Raw genomic sequence first — 25441 nt, 5'->3', positions numbered from 1 at the left:
ACTGGCGTTGGAAGTTATTTCAGACGTATAGTTAACTCGGAAAAATATTTTAACGCTTATCGCGTACAATTTTTCTGATTACGTTACTCGTGTGTCGTACAAAATGGTAATTATTTTAACCCTTAGAGTGCTGAATACTCGGGGCCTATGCGGTCCGTATGGACGGCGCGCGGTCAGCGCTGACGATCGCTGTGGACTGAATACTTTTTCGCTAGACTGAACTCTGTTGATTGACTATTCAAAGCGTAATAAGTTATAGTAATTCTTTTGCACGAGATTAAATGATTCAAGAGCGTTATCTTTTAGTATTAATTATCTATTATAAACATTGAAATTTACAATAAACTAAAATTTGGGTAGTAAACTAGAAAACTAAATTTAGTAAATATAACACAAGTTAGTAATTCAGTTGTGCGATTGTTGGTCGTACTTTTGCTAAAGGATCGTCATTTACTGTATTATTATCGTTAAAGTGCAACGTTTGTAATAATACCATGTATCGATCTCGTGCTATTATTTTGCGGAAAATATTGCTTTTCAACAGTTCGTCCGTAGACCAATATTCTCTCAAAGACAGTTTCAATTCTACCAAATGTCCAAATTGGACAAATTGTGAATGCAAAGTATTAAATAAAAAAGAAAAGACAGTTTCTTCGAACGCGGCATTGACATTGAAATGCATTTATATTTATCTCGCACAAACGTAATAGTATTACTTCTGCGTAGGTGCTCGGGAAAATTGACAAACGCATATATGCGTCCTTAGTCCACACCGATGGCTTTCACCAGACGCGTATATGCGTCCATAGCACTCTAAGGGTTAAAAGTTTACGCTCTACAGTTTCGTGTTCCTCTTCTTACTTTTCGTTGCAACACTCGACCAACTAGTCACAACTGATCGGTTGGTATCGCGAGCCTCGAACTTTATTCGCGTCCAAGGTGGAGGATTATGGAAATGTAAAGAGTACCGTTTGATTCACTTTATTTATTCTACTCCAGAACTCTTAATACAAGTGTCTGTTAGTTCACTGGCTATCCCTGTTAAATATAATCGTCACTGTCCGAATACTGTTTGACTACTGGTGCAAGAGTGAGTTTTTGGTGATGTTGCTGTCGTAGAGGAAAGTTCGTGGTGGGTGTGTCTCAAGTCTGTTCCTGACTGATAATTGGATAAAGACGTATGTTTGAGGATGATGAAGGACCGCGCGCGGGTGACCTTGCACTTGGCGAAACCCGCGTTCCCGGTCTTCCTGCAATGTACCATAAAATGAAGACCTATGTGTTTTTATGGGTTTTCCCGTGTGATCCTAAAGTACCTGGACTGTACAATAGGCCCACTGTTTATGATGAGGCTGCACTAGGGTGCGTAGACTCTTGACGGTCGCCCTGCCCGAGGATCGCAATCTGGTTCGTATAAAGCGTCCCGGTAATTATCACACGGCCACTCCAAATTCCAAACACCTTTTTTTATTTTTTTTTTGCGAATATCTGGGAAGCTAAGAGAGTCCGATACTTTCGTGAAAGTCGTTTGAAATCGAGTTTTGCCACGCATTATTCCATGCTGCAATTCCAGTGGCGAGCGAGAAGCGTCAGTCCCTGTTTATGTTAGATTTCGACATCTGCAATTGACGAGAGTGGAATATTGGTTGGTAAATTGGTTCCTTAGTTCTTTATGTTCTTTGTTAGGAAGTGTAAAGCGTTAGACTTTAAAGTGGAGATAAAATATTTAATCCCATATGCGTCGGAAACTATGATTCCGACAACGTCTGCAAAGTTAGTTTGGATTCGACGATCATGGCAAAAGTATTATAGTTTCAAAACCCTTAAAAAATGGTTTTCGGAAGTGAAATTAGCTGAAACGAAGATGAACTTGATTTTGAACTGTTGAAAAATGAGGCCAATTATATCGAAGAATGCATCTTGATGAATGCTTTATAAATTATCATTAAAAATCGTATTTCCAAACATGTAAATATAGATAAATTATTAGAATATAATTTTTTTTTGTAAGTTAATTTCTATATAAAATCATTTTGCGCTAGCTGTAAGACACGCGTCACGTATACGCCAAATCATCCGAATTACCCCACCGAAAAAGCCCTCGAGTGCAAAGGGTTAAAAAATCGTCAAAATCGGTATCGAGAGTAATCTTTCAATAAATAATTGTGTACGTAACTTTTTGAAATTTCTCCAACACCGCGTAGACAATTTTTATCAATGTTAATTACGCTTCTTTCTATACGTCTCTTTACCCGATATTACGACGCGCTTTAATCAAAGGTGCAGAACCCTTTACTCTTCGGAGTAACCGAGACTGGTTTCTCCACCTCCTTGATACTCTTCTCGAAACCTTTGCTGTTTGTTGTCGGGTTTCAATTTCATCGACGGCGTCGTATCACGCTCCTATATATCGGCCACGCTTAAGATATCATATATAGTTTTATACATATGTATAATACATACACGTATGAAAGATAAGGGAATCCAAACACAACAGATACTACAGGAACATAACCAAAGATGAGATGCCAAAGTACTTGGAAGGGAGGATGAAGCGGAAGGGCAGGAAAATTATAGCCAGATTCAGGTGTGGAAACGAGACCAAAGCGAAGGAACGCTGGAAAGAGGAGGGAGAAAAAAGGTGCAGATTAGGTGGAAGGGAAGAAGGGGACCTGAAACATGTAATAGAAGAATGTGAAATAACGGGAGGACCAAAAGACATGGAAAAAACACTGAATGAGAATGGAGAAGGACCAAGGGAATTAAAAGCAATAATAGAGAAGAGAAGGACAAGGACAATACAAGACGGGGAGGAAGGACAAGAAGGTAGCACAGCAAGGAGGCAAAAGACCAAAGGACAATAATGTGTAGTCATAAGTTGCGATAGTTTGTAGTCTAGATAGTTAGTTTTAGCGAGGAGAGATAAGAATATGCCAAGGAGTGCAGTACAATAAATGTAAGAAACATAAACCGAAAGTTCGTCCAAAGTCGAAAGGCACGGACTAGAAATAAATAATAACAATAAATACATGTACATATGTAGTATTCTTTGCTTATACGTATCCTCCGCAAGTGTAACGAGACTATCGTATCACGATTATATTAGTAAAATTCCTAAAGGGAAAATGTAAAGCCGGAAGTCCGTCGTAAGCCGATAACCGGGAACTATGTACAATAAATAAATAACGCTAGTAAAATTCCAAACGAACCTGACAACGTATGGACGATAATGTACATAGAAACTACAAGATATTTAGTGCGAGAATACATAGTGGCTCGTAATTCGTGGTAAAACCATGGTACACTTAGTGGTACACTTAGAAGACTACAATGAAAAATAATAAAATTGCTCTATTTTCCAGTTCCAACAGGATGATTTTGTTTCATCGAGAAACTTAATCGCGAACTCGTTGGGTTTCCAACTTGACGAAGTTGGCCATCAAAAGGCAGGGTGCATCCCCTTTAATCGTACAGCATCTGTGAGCGGGAATCTATGGCCGATCGAGTAGCCGCATGTTAGGAACAAGGGTTATTATAAAAACGTGAACGACGGAAGTATATTCCTGGATGACCTGCGCACATTTAGCCAATCAATCGGTCGCGTAATCTTCAACGAGATAAGCTTCACACCTTGACCGTTAATGTCCCTCTTCGACGCGAGAACCGTATCTTTTAAACTTTAGTTTTTCTTTGTAAACTTGATGAAAAAAAAAAAAACAAACTTTACTTGTGTCGTGTCTTTAGTTAGATAAAGTTTCGCAGAAAATTGAAGAGGAGCGAGCTCGAGTTACGCATTTGGTTGGTTATTCGTACAACGCTTTGAAATTTCTAAAGGAAATGTTCAAAGTTCGATATAAGTAGCCTGATTCCGAACCTTATTCGTCATGATTATACTAAGCGACGAAAATAAACGACGTTTCGCGCTTGGTATCTTACGAACTTGAACAGCTTTCGCGTAGTTTACTTTGGGAGACCTCTAATTTAAGATCGGGCGAATCGCGAGAGCTGATTTACGTAATTCCGCCAATTTGTATAGACCTGCTCGTTATCTCGCGGACTAAGTCGCTTCACCTAGGCGAAACTGAATCTTAAACGATTCGCATACGTACGTAGTACAATACATGGAGACACATTACGATACACGTATCGACTTCCAAGTTCCATGAAACCGCGTAATCTGTCGTCTAACGTTAACGTCGAAGTATACTTTCGTATCTGACTGTTACTCAACGCCAGCGTTATTATTAGGCAGCGGATATATCTATGCAAATGTATATTTTCACGAAGATAATTGGAAAAAACGGAATGCAGATAGAGAATTGTTATTTTACGTGTCAAGTAACTCTACTAACTGTTGCTAATTCTGTCCGCGTTTATATTACCGCTGCGAAACGTTATCTGGAAAGGCTTCAACATCGACGAACAGGTAATTAAGTCCGAAGATTCCATTCTCACGTAGCTGGAGCGTAACCCGGTGCACGTTTCATGCATCGCTACCACGTGCACTTTGATCTGGTATTCGTTTAGGAGCAGTTCTCGCGTACCATTTTTCGCTGTGTGACATGCATGGTTCGTTGATATCGCGGGTCGTGTTATTATACGCACGTGCTGCACGAGCAAGAAATCAACCGCGATGTTGACATTGATGTCGGCGTTGAGGTTGCCAGCCACGTGATGTGTAATAACTTTGCAAATAGACGAAACATTATTGCACAACTCCGCGCACAACTGAAATTTCTCTCTGTAAATACGCATCGTCAGAGACTTTGCAATAAAAAGAGTTTTCCTTCGTAACAAACTGCGATGTTCGTCGGAGCGATATCAACAAATTTTCAACGACGATTATTAATATTTCAGTTGGTTAGCAGCGGTCGTATTTATCGGTCGGTATCTCTGTTTTCCTGCTCGTTTTACGTTTGCGTCACGTTAAGTTCTCAACCATCGTAAACACGACTCTAATTCGTAAGAAGCTACCCGAGGTCTGCCGAGTACAGCAGCTTCGAAAGCAAACGATCGCTCAGCCGATGTCTACACCTGCGTTAACCTACGCCTCTGCGACCATGCATCGAGTCTATCCCAGCAAAGAAGTAGCAATCATCGCCGATAGCATCGCAGGAACATCTGTAACCGATTACGCGTCCTATTGCGAAGCTTTCTAGCAAATCTGCTATTCGTTTCGTTTCTCGTATATCGAACGATCGCGTATGCGTGTACCTGGACAGTAGACAGTCCGCTCTTCAACTCCTCTGCAAACGCTCGACGATCGTTGTCAAGGATACTATCGTTGGGATAAGACCTTTAATTTCTTCGTCGAAAAGAATTATCTTTTCCGGCGTATCACCGTCTATCCCTAACGAGTACATCGAGAAATTCCTGGCGGACAGCGACATTAAAGCCACGTCGAAGCTCAGCTACCTCAGAGCCTCAGCTATTCGAGAGCCTGGATTCAGTCATGTTCTAAGCTTCAGGAGGCAAATCTACATCGATGCAGGCGACGTGGCAAAAATTCCTCAGTCCTTTGTAATCTATCGCGACGATACATGCTACCGCATTTTTTTATCTATCGAGAAAGTTGCTCGCTCCGTTTGCAAAAGGCAAGGCCACGTAACCAAGCGATGCTCTATCAACGACAAATCTACAGAAACTATGGTCGGTAATACGATACGATCGAACGACGATGCTTCAGCCACCAGGGTTATCGATAGTGAGACGAAAAACAACGGTATTAACGACGACGATGATAGTTGTACGAAGAGGAAGGAACACCGTCGTAAACTGTTTCTCGTAGAAACAGTTCTAAAAAGTATCAAAGAGAGATTAAAGAATTCTAGTTACGAAAGATGCCTATCGGAATTATCTCGGACACCTTCTCCGTCCGCCGTGGAAAATATTAACGACGAAGATCAAACGTGCTGCAATAGCGAGCATCGTATCACCGCTAAAAGTAGAAAACTTACCAACGACGACGCTAATAAGAAACCTAAACGCAGTGAGTCGTTAAACAGGACAATAGGAAAAATCGACGACACGCGGAAACTAGCTAAACCAGAGTTCGACAAAGCGGAGAACAATTTCGTATTGAGCTATAACGAATTTCAGAGTTTCCTGGAAAACACGTTTGGTATAGAAAATCCAGTTGCCATCGCCAAGCAATACACCGCTGATATCAAAGCATTAACAGACATGATCAAAACTGTATACCCTCTATTGATAGACAGGAGCATAAAAAACAGATTACATCGGCTCGAAAGGAAGCTGGAGAAAGAACATAAACCTTCAAAACAACGTTCGAACGAAGCTCCTTCAGATCGGTTGTTTGATTCCGACAGCGATATGTTACGCGGCTAAAAATTCTCCAATGGAATGTAAATGAATTCTACCATCGTCCACCTCGCTTACGACCGGAGCAAAATCCCTGGAAACCCGAGCCGGAACGACGCGCGTAGAAAAAACTCCACAGCATCGTATACAGTCGACATCAACGAAGAATGTTTTTTTTTTTTTTTAACGAGGACCTATTTACCGGAAACGCCATCGAGATCGTCGACGTCAAGTTGTATCTAACAGACTTAAAATTGGTCGTGTCAGACTCGCACATGCATATCTGAAAAACTAATCTGCTACGTGTGAAATTATCGTCAAGCATATCCTTTTAAATTGTTCTAAATACGATTGCTTTCGCAACGAATGTCGTTTGCGAAACTTCGCCTCAGAGCGGCTATCGTATCGAGCCAATATCTCTGAGATAAAAATCAAGTTTCAAATAACTGGAAAATACATCTTTGTTTAGCGAAATCTAACTAGTAAATCTCTCTCTGGTCGCATCGTCGTCGCTAATAGCCACATAGATGCGATTGACGCGACGTTAAAAGCTACATAAAAAAAAATTAATGCTTCGATATTAACAATACAGGGTAGACCTGCGTGAAACTGTAATAGATGATTCATGGTGTTTCACCGAAGATACGTGTTTTATCGAAAGATTTTCGTATAGCGCTATGTTACCGCCGCGATAAGTAACAACTCGAAATAGTTGGTTTCGTGATTAATCGCGAATCTCGACTCGATTGCAAGTTCGGACGTGGAACCGGCGCGCCTCTGTCGACGAACGAACGCAACCAACAGTCCGTTGAAATCGTGGATAAAGGAATATACTAAAATCGGACAGAAGGAGCCACACCATTTCGTAGATTCGAGTTTTCTATGGATGTTGCGGCAGCGTTGCAAGAACGCCGGGTAAATGGCTTTATTCGAAGGATAAACAGGGCCGATGGTGGGAAACGCTCGAACGAATTTCACATGCAATTTAACGAAACGAGTTAAAACGGGGAGGAAGTAAAACGCGCGCCAGAACGGCCAGAGAACGCATTTCGCGCTACGAGGAAAGATAAAATGTGCCACGGAGTGAAATATTTAATACGGTTGGGATGGCGAGGTAGCAGCGAAAGAATAACACGCGCGATATCGATCCGTCTTAAAGTGTAATTAAACTTTGTTCCGTTTTTATCCTAGTCTCGATCACACGTCAACCAAATACACATCTGCCTACTATCTAATGCACGTATTGCGCCACTTTCACAACACCGCCACGATACACAGTGTGTTCGAAAACATTGTCATCACACCGTGTGCTTACATCGATGGCCACAGTTTTCCGTGAGGGATATATATCTATATATATGTCGGGTTAGCGTTATGATTAGGGTTGGGGTTAAGGGCGTGAAACGAATCTTCGTTATGGTTAGACTTTGTCGTTATGCAATAGAGAAGATATTGACTAGTGCAAATATGATTGTTACAAATATCGACAAGTAACCGTGGTAATTAGATACTCGAGACGCGGGTGACAATGATCCTAGGTCCGATAACGAATCCGCGGTCAACGGGATAACAGATGTATGTTCTCACAAACTCCAAGTCCGACTTTTGGTTAACAAACGTAAAGACGTTATTCTTTCTCGCCGATGAGGTCGCACGAGAGAATGCCTTTCCGTCGCGATGATGCCACAGAGGAAAACTATGACGGGGTGTGTCTAAGGGCACGAGATCATCGGATTCGTGGAGCGATGCCTTCATCCAGAAGGCGAGGGAAATTGACGTTGCTGTTAATTGGTCAATTTCCATATTGGTGGTTAGAAAAGGATGCTAGCCATCCTTGAGGGAGGGAGTTGTTAGCGAAAGCGTCGTACATGAGAAAAGAAGATTTCTCATATCTCTCCGCAGTAGGTGACAAATTTAGGGGCTGCGAAGACTAAGACTGTTCGTCAGTTTGACGAACCTCGGCTAAATAAATTCTAAGATTTATAGCGGGTCCTTAGGCTAGCTGAATATGTACTATGGAGATGCATCGAAATCTGGCAATCATCTTGTTCAAAGGATGCGGTCTTTGTATAGCGAGCCACGGGACGGAATCCGTTGGAGTGTTTACTGCCGCGTGCCCCTGCTGTACTTTTTCAAGGAGAGCTATACGGTTACTCTATGCCTTTGTTTAGGTAAACGTTTATCCCTTGACCGCGGCTACGTTGGCGACTGATTGTCGCCTCGGGTCCAAGCTCATTGTTACAAATCTCGAATAAACACAATCGGATTGAATGACAATTATTGAATTATGGCTATGGTAAAATCCGGATTACAATATTACGGGATTCTCCCCAAGTTCCAAAGGAAGGCTCCGGTGTTCTTTCATCTCCGACATATATATAGCTTCTACTCGTCGAAAGGAAACAAGTGTGTAATCAACGTTAATGTTCTCAGTTGTAATTATAACGATTCAATGTAGTATATACAATCAGACACGAAAATCTACATACACTCTTCAAATACGTCTATTTATGTTTCCATGTAGAGTCACTGTTTTATGTGACGCCCTGCATAGTCCATAATTTTTCTAACATTGTATTTATATATATATATGTGTGTGTGTGTGTGTATGTAGAGGATGGTTGTGTGATTTGTTGTTCGAATAACGAGATAACTCGTTGTTGAAAACTGTCAAGTATATTTTAAAATAATTAAAAAATAGATAAATACGGATAATGTCGTTAAGACATTAAGCTCGTACCAACGGATTAGCTAAAGACAGTGTATAATCGCTAATATAATCGCTGATAACTCGTTGGTAACTCAAATTGATTCGCACGACTTACTGATAACTGAAACTCTTACAGTCGTTTATTTATACTGGTCGGGGCAGAGCGGAAAAATTTGAATTCGAGTTTGCTTGACAGTTGCACCACGTAGCGGCGACATTGTTTTACCCGGAATTTATTTATTATCACATTATGCGCATTCTAACGATATCGATACTCCGAGGCAAGACAGCAACATGATTCGAATTGTCCTCTAGTTCATGCGCAGCTACATATATATATATTTACTTGTTTTTTCCTAACAAGATGGAGAACGAATAAATTACGGTACATTTTGACAATGCGTATCTTAACGCGTCGAAAGCATTGGTGAAATGAATATTTTCGCTATAACAAATAGCAATTAGAATAGTTAAGACGTAGACAAGACGTTAGTCATGCGTATCGTTGCCTTTTCGTAGTCAGGGAACCGTTATAACACTCGGCCACATATCCACGCAATTTCCTTGTTGGCTGTTCATTCTCCACCGATACGACCATTCGACGTTCGATGTAGCCACGCTTATTCCCGTACCTTTCACGGAAACCCGCTACAAAATATCCCCTTCTCTCCTTCTGGCTCGTCTACCTGCAATTTAACCGTTTATCACCGGTTCGCTGTCAGTCGGACGACCAAGGACCTGACCGCCAAACAAAACGAGCAACCAAAGGCATTGACTTTTTAATCGGACCTTTTCTTTTCGTAAGGAATATTTCAAGCTAAAATGGGATAATCTGCCGCTCGTTATTCTACTTGTTATTCTAGTTGTACGATATTGTTCGAATACAATGCATCTCTGTTAGACATTGTGATTCAGGAACCACCATTCATGCCGCTACTGCTACGTTGTATACAGAGTATTTCTATCGGGGCAGGCTATAGCTCTCTGAAACTGTGGAAAATGGAAAAATGTTTCATTTGGCAAAATTAATTGGTTTCGAACGCAATTTCCCAGCGTGATAATGAAGCGCCAGCTAAAGTGGCAGAAATATCTTTTAAAGGAGAAAACGTATCGGTTATTTGACGGCCCACGCGCTCCCCACATTCCAATATCATTGAAAATTGTTGGAGAAAACAATTCGTCGTTGCCGCGACATTTACTTTGTATTTGTTACATTTAGAAATCCTACGTCGCTTTCGAGAAATTACACGATACAAATATTATTATTTTGTCCGACACCGTATATCGTATACGTTCCCCGATCGCCTTCAAATTTTACCCACGCAATCCTCGTCTTATCACGTTACTGACGAAATTTCGAAATATTTTACGTAACACGCGTAACGTACACGTAGGAATATTTCATATCAAGTCGTCGAATGTTTGCGCGAACAGCTGTATACGAATAGAAATTCGCAGGAAATTCGAGACGAGCGAAAAGTTCGTTTGAACGTTAAATGGGATTCGAGGCGTGTCGAAGCCATCGCTAGGCATAAGTTGATTCCGAACGAGGAAGGCAGCCGAATGGCTGTGCGTCGGCCACCCTCGACCGACTCGACGCACGAAAGCCCACAGACCCAAAACATTTCGTGCACCCTACATAGCGCCCCTAGAATTCGCTGCGTCTATCGAACCCTCCCTGGTCGTAATCCAGCTGGAAACACATGGCGTCATCGTGCTCGACTGTCGAACATATGCACCGCGTTGCTTTCTATCGCGCCGGGACAAAAATCATCGAATCGATTTGATCGACGCCGCTCCAGCCACCACACTTCTAATTACCTTTCTCGCGCATCCGACCGTTATTTTTCCAACTAGCAACGTTCGAACGACGACTGGTCGCGTTCTGACGCACGAGCTTCATCAAATTCGTCGAACCGTGCTCCTCGAGAACCGTCGTGCTTTTCGCTTTAAAATTCGCTCCGTAATATTTTTCTGTTTCCCTTTTTTGCTACCTTTTTTTCACTTATTCGAATCGACCAGAATCGCATTCTGCTTGTTCTCCTTTTTTTTGTACCGTGGGTCGACGCGAGTCGAGTCGCGATCGTGACATCGCGATCTTTCAAGTGCAACGGCGAATCGAGGCACGCTGTGGTCACGCGAGAATCGCGGAAGACGGCAGCACGTGAGAGACATCGGATCGAGTTCGTGCGTGCACGATTCCTCGTTTATATTTGCTGCGTGTTGTCAGCGCTCTTTCTTCTTGCCTGCTGCGGTTTAGGGATTAGATAGCTATCGAGATTACGAGCTTACGCCTGCCCTCCCTATGCGCTTACGCGTGTCCCTTTTACAAGTCCAGTCTCTCCCTTTTAAGAGCTTAGGAAACGCGAAGACGCGGAACGCCAGTGTTGTGCCCCGTATTACGTCGGTGACGTGAAATCGTATTACGTGGAACGAGCAGATGTAACTACGTTCCGCGATGCGTTTAAGGAATATCGTATCGATCGTTTAATGGACGCATTTTCATTCCGTTTGCCGTGTCAGTGGACGGGCAGTTGTCCTCGCTAATTGACGGGTTTGGAGCAATAACGAGGCAGCAATATTTAAATTGCATTTATTGAAAGACTGCTAGTCCTTTGTGGACGAATACCGCCGTTACAAGCGGCCGGCAAATGAGAAACGCCATGAGCAGTTTGTTCCATCGTCTTCCGTTTCTTTGAACCACAAAGGCTAGATGGGACGTACACGTTGTGCGAAAAAGGACAAAAAGAGAAGATTCGTATAGCGTGCTCAGACAGATAATCCGCAGGAGGAAGTAATCTCGGTAAGCTTACACGTTGAACATTCCTTCGAAACGTATCACACTTTGAAAGTATATAAAAATTAACTTACGTTTAAATTAAACTCTGATATATTCGATGTTCGATTACCGGGAATAAAATTTGCATAAAACTCTGTGTACATGTTTCTCTTTATCCCCGGTATTTAAATCTTTAACCCTCCGTCTGCAATCTTATTTTCACCGAGGTCGTTTGCATACTGGGTCGTTTAAATCCACGCGGTGTTTCTACGCGGTCTTTGTGTTTTAAAAAATTCCAGACAATTCTTCGATAATTTTCCAATTTCCTAGAATATCGTCCAACGTATTTGCTCATCGCTACGTGTTTCGTCTGAAATCCTGTCGAACGGAGCAACGTTCGAGCGAAAGACACGAGCAACACGAAAAATTGCTCGAAATTACCGGTGGAAAACGAGCCAGTATGCGACTGGAGGGTCAATTTGTAATATCGTTTCGTATAGAAAATGTCCTGGACCTTGCAGGAATCAGGAGTCGCTCGCAAATGGTTAAAGTCGTTATCAGGCGAAAACCGATTGCTACAGCAACAGGGATTTTCGATGTATCGGTAAATCGAAGTGCCAGCAATATTTTCTCGAATCGACGTGCGCCTAGTATCTCGCGAAACCGCGAAATAATTGACGGAGCTTAGTCCGCGAAACCCGTTGGAACTTCCTCGACGATTAACAAGGTGCACGCTGTTATTGTGCGATACTAAATGCCTGAAATAATATAGACAACGAGGAACGGTTGCGTTGAATTCACCAGAAGCCGTGGTTCGCTTTGATTTCAAAGGGCAGCGAATCTCGCTATTATCGGTATTTTAATGGAGCCGCATCGAGAGCCATCCAGGATCGAATTTGTTATTTAGAGAGAGAGATAGAGATAGAAATAGAAATAGAGAGAGAGAGAGAGAGAGGACGAATATCGATGTTCGATATCTTGAACGTATAAAGGAGAGAAAGAGTTGCCTCGATCCTGTGGTTTTCTCATCGAACAAACTTGTTTCTTGTTTCTGAACGCTGTTATTGCCTAGAAGAACCAAGCATATACATATGTACTAGCTGTGGTAATAAGTATTCGATCGAACGCAATAATACTAACAGTCGGCTAACTAAAAATAACAAAGTTTCTGACTGTGCGAGACACGCGCGCTGTGCTATTTATGCGACAAACTTGTGTGGAGGATGGTCGATGGTGTGTTTAAACGACGAGATATCTGGTTGTTGAAAACCGTCAAGTAAATAAATAATTACAGACAAAATTCGCTAAGACGCTCGTACAAATGGATTCGCTGAGGACAGTGTATAAATTGCCAATAAGATCGTTGATAACTGATAGATACTCTTGTTGATTCGCACGGCTCACTGATAAACTCATCACCTTACGATCGCGTGCGTTTATTTATACTGGTCGGGGCAGAGCGGGAAAATTTGAGTTCGAGTTTGCTTGACGGTTGCACGTAGCGGCGACATTGTTTTACCTGGACTTTATTTATTATTATATTATACGTATCATAACGACGTTGATACTCGCAGGCAAAACAACAACATGATTCGAATTGTTCTCTAGCTTGTGTGCAGCTACGCTCGTATCTCGATAAGCAGACTTAAAGAAATGGAACGTAGGTGGAAAATTGTTTCACCTATTACGTATCATAGAGAGCGCTATATATTTCGCAAGTTTCAGGTATTTTTGCGCGTTTCCCATTTCTTCGAGTTTCCTACAAGTGCACGAAAATCCGCGGTCTACCCACAAGTGAACGTAGGATACACGAGAAACTTAACGCTACAACTACCAGTCGAATTCACTGCTTTTACAATTTTATTTTCAAATTCCTATTTCGTGTTATATTTTTTTCCGCAATGACGTAACGATTCTCGCAACGATAACCAGAAGAATAATATAACGAATTTTATTTTCCTTTTTATGTATTCAAAGTGAAAATAATTTTGTATCGAGGCTACTTGTACCAATAGCAGTGAAAATGACTGGTACTTGTCAAAGCGTACAGGAGTCCTGCAATCTGTTTATCGAAGCCCAATTAACCAGTTTCCTCGCTCTCTACGACTTGCCACGCGTTTCTCAAATTTTTACCGCGTATCGTTCGATACGACGATATCGGTTATCGGGAAAATTCCGGATCGATCGCTGGATCGCCAGATGCTAACGCTAGAAATACCACAGCAGTGAAAATGACCGGTTCTACAATTTTATAAACGTGCCAACCCTCGTTTAGAGATGATGGTCGCAGATGGATTAATAATACGAAAAATGTACTACGTAACATGGAATTGCTTCTGTGAAAAAGTAATAAATCGATAAATATACAAATGTTCTATCATTACGTATTTTTTAAAGACCAGTCATTTTCACTGGTTTTGGTAGAAATAGCTTCGTATCAACTATCGGTAGTTCTATTGTTAACTCGGCCTGATACGAGGCGTACAATTACGCTGTAAACGGACGCGATTATCGCGATTACGTGGCTGAAAAGTTTGAGACAGAAATCCGGAAATGTACACGGAAAGAGAAGTTGCGAGACGTTTGTTGGAAACACGGATCTCGCGGACGATACGAGAATGTTTGAAAAATCGCGTCTAAAAATACGACTGGCTCGTATAAATGCGAACACGACGGTAGGTTTAAGTGAGTTTTCATCACGGATTCAACGGAAGAAGAAAATTTCGACGAGACCAGAAAACGAGAAACGTTGTTCGATGCGAACCAACCGCAACGAACAGAGATACGCGTGTTACGCGCAGAGATACGTAATTAGAATATTCACGGCAGAAACATGAAAACGCGGGCAACGTTGCTCCGACAGGACAGTTTAATTATACCAGAAATGTAATATGATTTATTTGACACGAATTTCATCTGTAACTCCCCATTGGTTGGCTTAAACGCGCCCGTCTCAAACTATTTCGACTCGTGTCACGTTCGCGTTACGTTCGCATCGATACTTTTCCCGTGACGAGAATGTACGTAGTTTCGAACGGCGTACTTGCAGAGAACCGCGTTTTCAAAATTGCTAATCGGATTACGGCGATCGATTCGTTCCGAAAGATATTTTCGATCCCACGGAGGATAAGATAGATTCTACCCTGTGCGAAACGAGAACCGATGTTGAACAGAGAAGTCTGTAATTTTATTTCTTTCCAACTCTGACTCGGTCTTTTATCGAACAATGTACGACGATGTCGTTAAGGGTCGATAATTCAATAAACTGCATGTATCTTTGGTCTTTCGTAACGATCTAACAAATATATGTTGCCATTCGGAAGCTTCGTGGACGTTTGTTTAATTTTCACAAGATGTATTTTCATTGCAAAATTATATTACAACGATCGAGTTGATTTTCAAAGGTTCGATATACGCGATAATAAAGCTTTACAGTTCTGAAACTAGTAGGAGTAGAAGTAATTTGTCATTTGACAGATTAGAAGTAAAAGTTACCCGTAACATATCGTATCCGCCTGATTTTAATTTCCCTGATAGAAGCTAAAATTATAGAACTAAAAGGCGAAGCTTGAAAACGAGTCTTTAATAATCATCCGCGAAATAAATACGCAGAGATCTTTTACTAAAGGAGAGACCATTATCCATAGCTTGGATTTTTATGGACGATCGGTAAATTTAAATAGAAACGTGTACCATAAGGAAACGATCTACGAATTACACGAAAATCGTTTCCAGGTTATCGGCCGAGACGAAGAATGGCAACGATCGTTAGAGAAAATTTGGTTATCGCGAAAGAGAAAGAACATGAATAGACCGGGGCTGCTTGGAATGGTACAGCGGTTCCCTCTGTCTCTTTCGAGTCGAAAGGACTTCAATTCCCATAGAAAAATTCCAATGGTAACGAAATTAGGTCGAGTTCTTCCTACATTTACAGCTTTATTTTTAAGCTGACCTTTATTCAACAAAGTCTTGACAGTGGTTTTTAATCCGTGGCTAACTACTACGCGATCTCCAGAGACCGCTTTATCTCTGCCTTCCTACGGCTGGAAGGTGCATCGGTTATTTAACTTCGATATCGTAAGTGGGATCCATCGATTACTATCTGTCCGACTATCCTCTTCCGCGGCATATAATAGCTACTCGAAATGTGCATCCTTCTCTACCGCCCTCGGTTAACTTACATATTTCACGCTATGTACCTTGCGAATTTTCGAGAACTTTCTATTCGCCGATTTGCATTTCTCCCTCCTTTCGAAATGTATCGTAGTTGCGCTTCTCGTATTCTAATTTCCACTGGTTACGTTTTAATCAAATCGAATTATATCATCTGAAATATTATTTCGAACAACACGGTACTACCTGTCTCGATCGCGCGTTACGTTCATTTCATAATTATTTCCAAGATCCGTGAATCATCGTTTCATCGATTTTCCGTTAGCGAACTATCTCGTCTCTTCCACGACAAAAATTTCCTTGATATACTCTCGCACAGATTGGAACGGAGAACGAAAGGATGTGCCTTTCTACGGCGAAGCATTCGAGGAATTTAAGAGGAAATTTGAGACACAAAATCGACGTAATTCCGCGGAGTTATTCCTGCTAAGATGTAATTCGACGATGAAAAAACTAACCATTCGAGCATTACACGCCACACGTACGATGAATTTAACGAAACGTTTCAACGCGACAGTACCAACTTTATCGGATTCCTTCAACACAGTTTCAACCATTTAAGGACTACTGTCCATTAACCTATTAAGCGCGGAATTTAGTTCGAAGAATCCTTTACGGGATGCGCGGATGAAATCAAGCAACGACGGGCATACACGTAGAATGCTCCTATTATATAAGTTTTACGAAAAAAGTAAAGCAAAAAGAGGAGAGATTATATTTTTATTGGATAAAAAATTAACGGTTCGTCGTTGAAAGAGATATTGTTAGTAAGAAACTTAAAAATTGTCAGAAAATAATAAAACTCATAAACGAGAGGAATTACAGAAAAAGGACGTAAGAAATTCGGTTGATTTCACTGTGATACTTCTGAAAGCGAGGCACCACGCAAAGTGGCATTTCGCGGGTCGAGCACCAGTAACCTGACTCCTTACGGACTCCGTTTTTTTGCTTCCGATGGTATAGCTGGTACAAAGTTATATAAGCTGGTATAAAACACAAAACAATTCCGGGAATAGCCGGTATACCAGCCAAACGGAATAACCGAATAATCAAATATATTTTTATAAAATGCAAGTATAAATGTCATTTATATTACTTTTTACTAAAAATTCTCGAGCTTTTATAGTAAATGGCAATTTTTTATTTCACACAACGAGTACACGCGTCAATCGCACGGAAATAAAGTCCCGGATTGACGTGTATACACGTCGAGCGCAGTTAACCGGTTAATCCGGAAAATTCCATTATCCGGAATTTTTTGTCTCCCTGTTACCTCCGATATGCAAAGCTCTGCTGTACTACTTTTACTTGCGCTCGCTGTTGCTTTTAACCTTTTCTCTGGAATAAATCGAAGCACGTTTCTCGTTAACCGCCACGCCTATGGGAAACACGGTGGTCGCCAACAGCGTTCAGGATTTAGCGATCCATCCGATTCTTAGAAAAATTTCATCCTCCGGTTTTAATTATCTCGGCGAACAATTAAGCCACGATAATAGCCAACGGCTCTTATGCATACGTTGTTACAAGGTCGAGGCAGACTTATCCACGTTGCGTGACTCGTTTCAAGGTAACGAGCAGCGGTCGAAAAATTTTGGAAGCAATTTCTCCGCAATGCTCTTCTCCTTGAAAAATACGATTCGTTATCGCGTCGAACGCGAGATCCATCATGGACGAGCCAAGAAATTTCTACGTCGTTCGTGAACACGCTGGTCGAACAAAGCAGCTCGTTCCATTCTCTCTAAAACAATCGTATCATCGATTTCTTCCTCCACCGATGTTTCTCTTTCATTCTCGCGTCTTCCCTTCTTCTGCCCTCGACAATTTCTCTAACCGTCCGTCCGACCAACGAAATCCGAACGGCACACGTCTTCCGAATGATCGTTGCGCTTCGGCAATCGTGTTTTTGTAACACGATACGTTCGAACGATCGGGGCCATCTTGCACGATTAGATTAGCATTATTGGCAAAATTCCACGAGTCACGGACCGCGGATTAGCGGAAACCTTTTGTAGAACAAACGTCAAAAAAAGAGAAAAAAAAAAGAAAAGAAAGAAAAACAAACACTAAGTTCGAATGGATTCTTATCATCGAGCGGGTAGGCTCCGCGTTGCTAAAAAAAAAAAAAAAAAACCCGCTCATCCGCCAATGAACTTTCAACAGGCTCTCACGAACAGGTGTTCGGATCCAACAACGCAGATTCGCAAACTGTTGTCGATACTTGCAAAAATATTTAACCGTGTTCGCAAGAGCTTTGGTATAGACATTTCAGGGAACTGTATTTGACGAACATGTTCGCGAACAGCACGCAAACAGATGACAAACACTTACTGTTCGTGAATAATTCGTAGCCTGTTTGACATCTGTTTGCATACTGTTCGTGAAACGTACCTAGTTCTCAAGAGCGTCTATACTAAAGCTTTTATGAACACGGTATATAAAGAGCCACATAGAATATTTATGTAGCTTTCAAGAACCGTTCACGAGTTCGTTACAGGTCGCGGGAAAATCGTAGAATGGTCGTAAAATGTTTAGGAACGTCTTGCGAACATCGTTTGTAAATACCGTTCGTGAATACGTGTTTGCCTATGAGTACGCGCCTATAGCGTTGCAGACACACTCTAATTACATGGTTCGATCGACGAATCATCGATCCGTGAAGCATCCCTTTACAAGCTTGAAACTTGATCGACCGATTGCCACGCGAATTTCGTACATTTTGCCCCGAGAACCGCGACAGATCGGGATATACGCTACGCCATAACGTTTAATTTGTTGCAAAATATTCTATCGCATTTGAGCACCTATCTCCGACTCGTTCGTTCGATCAAGTCTCTCGCATCGTTGACAATTTTCTAGTCCATAACATTCGTCCTGTCTTAATCGCTCTAAAAATCACCAGCAAAACACGCATCACCGATAACCATCGTGGCAACCAACGCGCGAACAGTTGGCAAACTTGAGACGTCAAGGGATAGCTATTTAAAAGTAGACGCTAAGAGACTTTTATCGTTTGCCATTTACTGTTTCTTCGTCGGATTCCAGCTATTTCGATCGTTACGATTATTACCTCGAATTAACTCTGTTTCGAACGCGAACGCGGGGCAACCCAAGTATCTCCATCGGCGTTGGTCGTTGATTCAAACTACCGTCGCTCTATTAACGCTTCGTGCTCTCGCGTAATCCCATTTGTAACGAAAAGAGAAGCGCGTGAAATTCGTACGAAAGTCCTGTAACGATAAGCGTCAGGTCGACACAGTCTTCGATGAGTTTCTTTTCATCGATACATCGATTCTTGTTTCGTCTTTTTCCGTTCCATCGGTCTTTCCACTTTTGTTTTCCCCTTTTCCTCCACCTATCGTTACAAGTTCCAATTGGCACGTATCCCAGTCCGATGCATACTTTTGAAAGAAAAGCGCAGAAAGAAACCGGCGATATCGAGAAAGAGGGAAGGAAAGAAGAAAAAACGAAAGTTACAATGTCGCTATCAGACGATGCAGAGTGCTCTGATCTCGTGGAGCGACGAAATCGCCATTACGACATTTCCCGGATAAATGAGATTGCGGTTGCGGTAGCTGGGAAAATTATCGGCGCGCGTCCTTATTTTCCAATGAAGCGTCTTTCCCGAGGTTCTATATATATCATTTCCGCGATATCAAATTTTTGTAATCGCGCGACAGTATCCGCTGAACGATACGAAATTTGATATATTTGAACCTAATTGACGGTGTGTAGATGCTGCAACAAGTACAACGACGCGGCGCGATATTTTTCATAGCCAGTCGGAGTAGCCATCGGAACTGAGAAAAGCCAAAGTTTTTCGTCTCGCTTTTAAATTCAACTACGTAGAAATTGTTTCGTAACGGCTTGTACAATACGTCTTTACTTGAAAGACAAAAAGAGAAGGAGAAAAGACGCGAGCACTTCGAGTATTTTAACGTACCTTGAACAATGGAAAAGTATATTAGACAACAAGCTATTTTAACTACGGAGAATAAAGTATATTTCGTGACATACGTATAATACTAATCTGTTTTCGTAAATACTCTCTGACACCTGTGAAAAGAGTTTTACGAACAAAAGGAGAATAAATAACTGTGAAAAAGGGAGGAATGAATAATCGAGTTGGAGAACAACAGGAATTTCTTTGTATAATTCTCTGCGTAAAAAATGGTTTGAAATACGTAGCAGTTGGAAAGAACGCAGAACAAACATTGGGTCAGAGAGGAAGGAAGCAGAGGGAGGCGACCGGCGTCTAAGAGTTGCAGCCTCCCTAGAAAGCACACTACTACGGCGCAACACAGCTCGGATGCGTCACGTGCAGTCTGCTTGGCGGTCATGCGAACGACAGACGGGACGTATTTTCATTTCGCCTTTCGCGTAAACGTAGTGCGGCGTATAGAGTCGGCATCGTCGCCGTCGGTCTTACGGCCGACGCGTTTCCCCAGCATCGGCGAACGTTCGTTCCACTTTATCCAGATAATCTGAATCGAGCAAAGTAATCGAAATCGAAGGGAATTACATCGGGCAACTGGACTAATCTGATTTAAAGCCACTTACCGAAAGCACGTCGGATGCACGTTGATCTTACGCGAAACGAAAATCATGGAAATCGAACGAGAATATTTTCCCGTTCGCCTGCCCTCCTCGTTCCCGAGTTCGATAGCTTTGGCTTCGCCAAACCAACCATATTATTCGTCGTAATTCCCTCGCGTTTTTACGTACGATCCGGACTCGGCTCGAAAAAATTGTCTCCTCTATCGCGAGTTTATTTTTATTCTAACCGGAGATCGTGGTCACGCAACTGTCTGAACACCGTTCTTCGAGAGAGCACGTTTCAAAGTCAACAAAGTCTCCGGTTGTACGGTAGATGCGCGCTATATTATATTTACGAGCCAATTCGCTAAAACGGCACACCGAGTTCCTTCTTCCCACGTATTTTTCTTAACTCTCGGAACCTATTACGACGAGAACTTTACTTCGCGCGAACTTCGTTTTAATATTATCGTGCCGTGGCAAATACCACTGCGATATCTCTGTCTCATAAAATAATGGCCGAGTAGAATTTCGAATCGCACGAAAGAAAACAAAGATGGCGGAAAGAAAGCGATAAAATTTCAGTTCTCTCGGATGTTTCGAGATGGCAGTTAGAACATCGTAACTATGGGCGGCAGTAAAATCGGCGAATACGAAAGACAGAGCGCGGCCGAGTAATAAACTTGCCGAGGAAGTCTCGTTATTTCGCGTAAAACTCGCGGAGTACAGCCCGGAAGCGAGGAACCGTGTCGCGTCACGCGAGTCTCTGCTCTTCCAGTGCAGGATGTGCGACTCTTACCGAAAAGCTGGCGATTCCACGCCGCTCTTAACGCAGGAAATTTGTCGCGGCACCGAGATAAACGGATTCGCGATTCCACCGACGGGAACATCGTCGCTCGGACGAGATAACGGGCCTCTGCCTCTGTGCCATTAATTAATGCACCGACCCCAAACGATTCACGTACGTGCTCTCGAACGCGATCTAAACTCAGTTGTGTACCGGACGCTCGCATCACGCAACCGCTTCGCTAATACGTTACTGCACATACTTCGGAAAACTTGGAAAAGTCCGCTGCTACGCTAGCTCGATAGAATTTTGAACAACGTCGTAGACTTTCGTCCAAATCGAGCGAATCGCGTGAATATCGATCCCTCGTAATCTGATACATCGGAATCGCGAAGTGACCCGATGAAATTATGGAATTCGCGAGAAAAATGATTTACACCGTGGCTCGTAAGTATTCGGACATCTGGCGGGATTCGATGAAAATGTCGGTATTTTATATAAAGTCACGGTGGAAATAAAGAAATATTTGCACATGAGCTAAATTTAGACCAAAGCGAAGAATATATATCTGCGTTCCACGAGTTCCATATTTATCTTTAACAAACCGCTGACATTTCATAAAATCTATATATAGGCTTTTAGAACGTTAGCTAGAGAAGCATATTTCAATTGCCGTGACATCACATAAGAAATATACGCTTTAACGAGCACCGTATTTCGTTCGCTTCGTACGATCAAAACTACGCTTCCTCGGAATACTTCGAGACCCTCGTTCAATTTCTGCCCACAATACGATGCGTACGATACGATCCCTCGGCCTGTCTTAGAAAAAGAACGGTGCTGCCATGAAAATGCAATGACCTCGTTGCCCTTTGCCTGTTATTCCACGATATAACGTACTTTAGCGTGGCTTACTCTTTCCAGATGCGTTGCACGAGGTATAAACAGGAAAATATTTTATCCTTGCGCATCTTACTTAACTCTGAAGAAACACAAACGTACGGGCTCCTCTGAAACGGATACAAGCGCGAACCAAGGTCGCTTTTGTTACGAATCTTCTCTAATTTACCAAGCTCCAATCGACAAGAGAGAATCGAACTATTTTCGAACCGATTCGACACCTGGGTACGGAGCTACGGAAAACGCGAGAGAGTTCCGTCGTCCTTGATACGTTCCGAGTGTAAGTGCAAGCGCTTGTAAGACGAATCTTACGTAGTTCGTATTGTTGCGAAGCTACGCCTGAGAACTCTCCAAGGGGGACTTCAGCCGCGGAAAGTGGCGAGGAGAACGCGAGACGTTGACGTTCTTTCGCGCGGAGAAGAAAAACAAGCTGTGCACCGAATAAAATCTACCGAGTCCACCACTTTTTCTCGCTTCCTTCTCTATTTTTTTTTTTTCCTTCTATCTACCTGGAACGGGCAATTAGCGACTGCTACGTTCAAACGATCAGATCGAACTAACCCCTTTAATAACTTTATGCTTACGACCTTGCAACTTTACACTCGTGCAAACAGCTTCAATTTGTGTGAAATAGATCCTAAATGATTCGCTGTAACGTTTCGCTCCGGCACGATGAAACTCTGCCCTCCTTAGTTGAAGCGTCCCATCTAACATTTTCTCGTTCTTCGAGATATTCATAATGCGCGTGCATCTCGTAAGCGTAACGTAGTCGATGCAATTTCGAAAGTGTTTCTCAGGAAAAGAAAAACTGTTCGGAAGCTTCGAAGAATGATTTAAAAAGATAGCGCAAAAGGAGTTTTATCGCCAACTGACCGAAATACGAACAACTTGAAACTGTTTGTCTTACGATTAGTGCACGATCAAAAATCGACGTTACTTTTCTACTAACCGAACGAAGGAAGACGCAAAACTGGCGGAAGAAAATAAGGAAACTTCGATCTTCTCTAGTTGTGCAATGGTAGATAATTCCATCTATCATTGTTGACATTGTTGAACTAAAAAAAAGAGGATGGTATTATGGAGAGTAGATTTTGGCTGAAAAGGAATTAATATACGATAACGCGTTAATCGTAAACCATTCTCACTAATCGAGGTGAAACGAAAGCAATGTTCAACGAGTACTCGCGCTTTATCGCGTGATAAAAATCAAAACACGAAGATAAGATAAAAATTGAAACCGATCGAGTTCGTAACCTGTAACGTTCAAACGGTTCGCTCGATATTGTACAACTGTCATAGTTCAACTACCACTATTGAACGTGAAAAGAGAACGAGGCTAATTACGAATTCACCTGTAGCTATTTGCCGGTAACTATGTACGCGTTTATGTTGCCGACCGATATCTAGTTTGAATTCCGACGAAATTTCAACGATCAAACGATATACACTCGTTGAAAGAAAAGTAAATTATGTGCTTTCGTTATAGGAACTGTAAACTACGTCCAGAGTGTAATGGGCCAGCGAAACGAGAAATGAAAATAAATATCGGTACAAGTGAATCGATGTTGCTCTAAAACAATGAACAGCAGGCCGATAAATAAAAAGCAAATAAATTACGAGCTGTTACTTCCAACTGCTACAGATCCAGCAATAGTCCTCTTCGCTACGTTAATCCGCTTTTTTTTATAAGCAGTTTACACGGTCAAACTGAAAAAACCTGATTCTCGAAAAAGCAAACTCTTCGAGAGAGGAAACATTTTTTGCAAGAGATAAAATCTTTCGTAATACGAAAAAATTCTTCGCGAGTGACGGAATCTTCTGAAGCAGGAGAAATTCGTCGTAAAATACCGAAGTTTTCCAAACAGAAAAGATGTTTCGCGAAAAATCAAATCCACTAAAACGCTTTTCTCAAGCCAGGGGAAACTTTTTACTTGTCAGTTACATTTATTCGTTTATGCAAACTACAAGTTACAAGTTAGTTGTCTGAGCTTAAGTACCTTAATAATCCTGTCTGTCGTACACGCCGGTACGAGCATGTACTTCATCAACGATCATCTATTTTCCTGTTACCTGACTGGCTCGAATACTCAGACTTTCGGTCGAGAGCAATTTTTAAGCGTGAGACCTCGAACCACACTAGGGCACGATGATACTGAATGTGACAAAAACTTGCAATCGCGAATGGGAAACTGCGAAACGACATACGTATATTCGTACGTGTTTTCAAGAAAAAAGAAGAGAAGAAAGGAAAGAAAAAAGAAAGATACTGACAAAAATCTCGCACGGTATCATCGTAACGACACATTGCTACGAAATACCAAGTACACTCGACCGCCTTTGAAACCGGTATAAAAAAGGCCGAGCGACAGGCCACTGGAACACGCTATTAAATAGGCCGAGCTGCTACGAGGGGAATGATTAATCACCACGAAACTGTCTTTTTACCTTAAAAATTACTTACATGACAAACGTGATCAATTGATTCTCCTATACTATTATTTCTCTTTCGACCTAGCTCGCATACGTCACAACGAGGAAGCGAAAGTAATTCGCGATTTTATCTTTTTATCTTTTTTTGAAAATATTGTTTTAAGCTTATTTTCATGTTTGTTATATACATACTTTTGTACATTCGTTTCTACGAACTTTGTATTTACCATTTCATTCTAGTAATATTTAATAAATTGTACAGAACTATTTGTATTTGTATAAATAAACACATTCATTCTAGAAAAACTAAAGTTAATAACGTCAGGTATTGATAACTTTGTTGATGATAATTAAGATTACTATTGTTCTTAAATTAAATGTATATAACATTATTACATTCGCATAAGTCAGACACCTTGTTTTCCTGTCACTTCAAGATGAGGTTATGTTGTCTGTTGCTTCCTCCCATTGTTTTATCATCTTGAATAACAACGCTTGTTCAACGTATTACCAAGCAAAACAACTGATAAAGCAGTTTATTATGTACCATTGTAAAGTTAATAAAGTAGTCGAGACGTTACATTGTCTTTGAAGCGAAACGATATCTTTGATTATTATGACAAGACTTAATTTCTCTGGCAACTTGTCTATAATTTTGAAAGAGAATCTAAACGTCGCTTTAATTTATTTAATCCAATAAATCATTCCTTATAACATAGCACGTGTAGCATAAATCTGTATCCGGCAGAACAATAACATACATAAACTAGCAAAACAGCATTCAAAAAGTAGTTAAGATCCAAACACT

General features: G+C 41.6%; 1 protein-coding gene and 1 long non-coding RNA gene across 10 annotated transcripts in view; both read right to left on the bottom strand.

Annotated features, from left to right (window-relative positions):
* Positions 1-25441, bottom strand: part of LOC122576853 — a 60979-nt gene that overhangs the window by 33695 nt on the left and 1843 nt on the right. The gene's annotated exons all lie outside the window — the stretch shown is intronic.
* Positions 1112-25081, bottom strand: LOC122576963. The gene is made up of 2 exons (XR_006319976.1): positions 23153-25081; positions 1112-1619 (listed from the first exon to the last, which is right to left on the bottom strand). It is a non-coding gene; the product is annotated as an uncharacterized LOC122576963 (long non-coding RNA).

Source organism: Bombus pyrosoma, linkage group LG2 (genome assembly GCF_014825855.1).
Source record: "Bombus pyrosoma isolate SC7728 linkage group LG2, ASM1482585v1, whole genome shotgun sequence".
NCBI classification, from domain to species: Eukaryota; Metazoa; Arthropoda; class Insecta; order Hymenoptera; family Apidae; genus Bombus; species Bombus pyrosoma.
The sequence above is the reverse complement of the archived record's forward strand: the minus strand, read 5'-3'. Positions and strand labels throughout refer to the sequence as shown.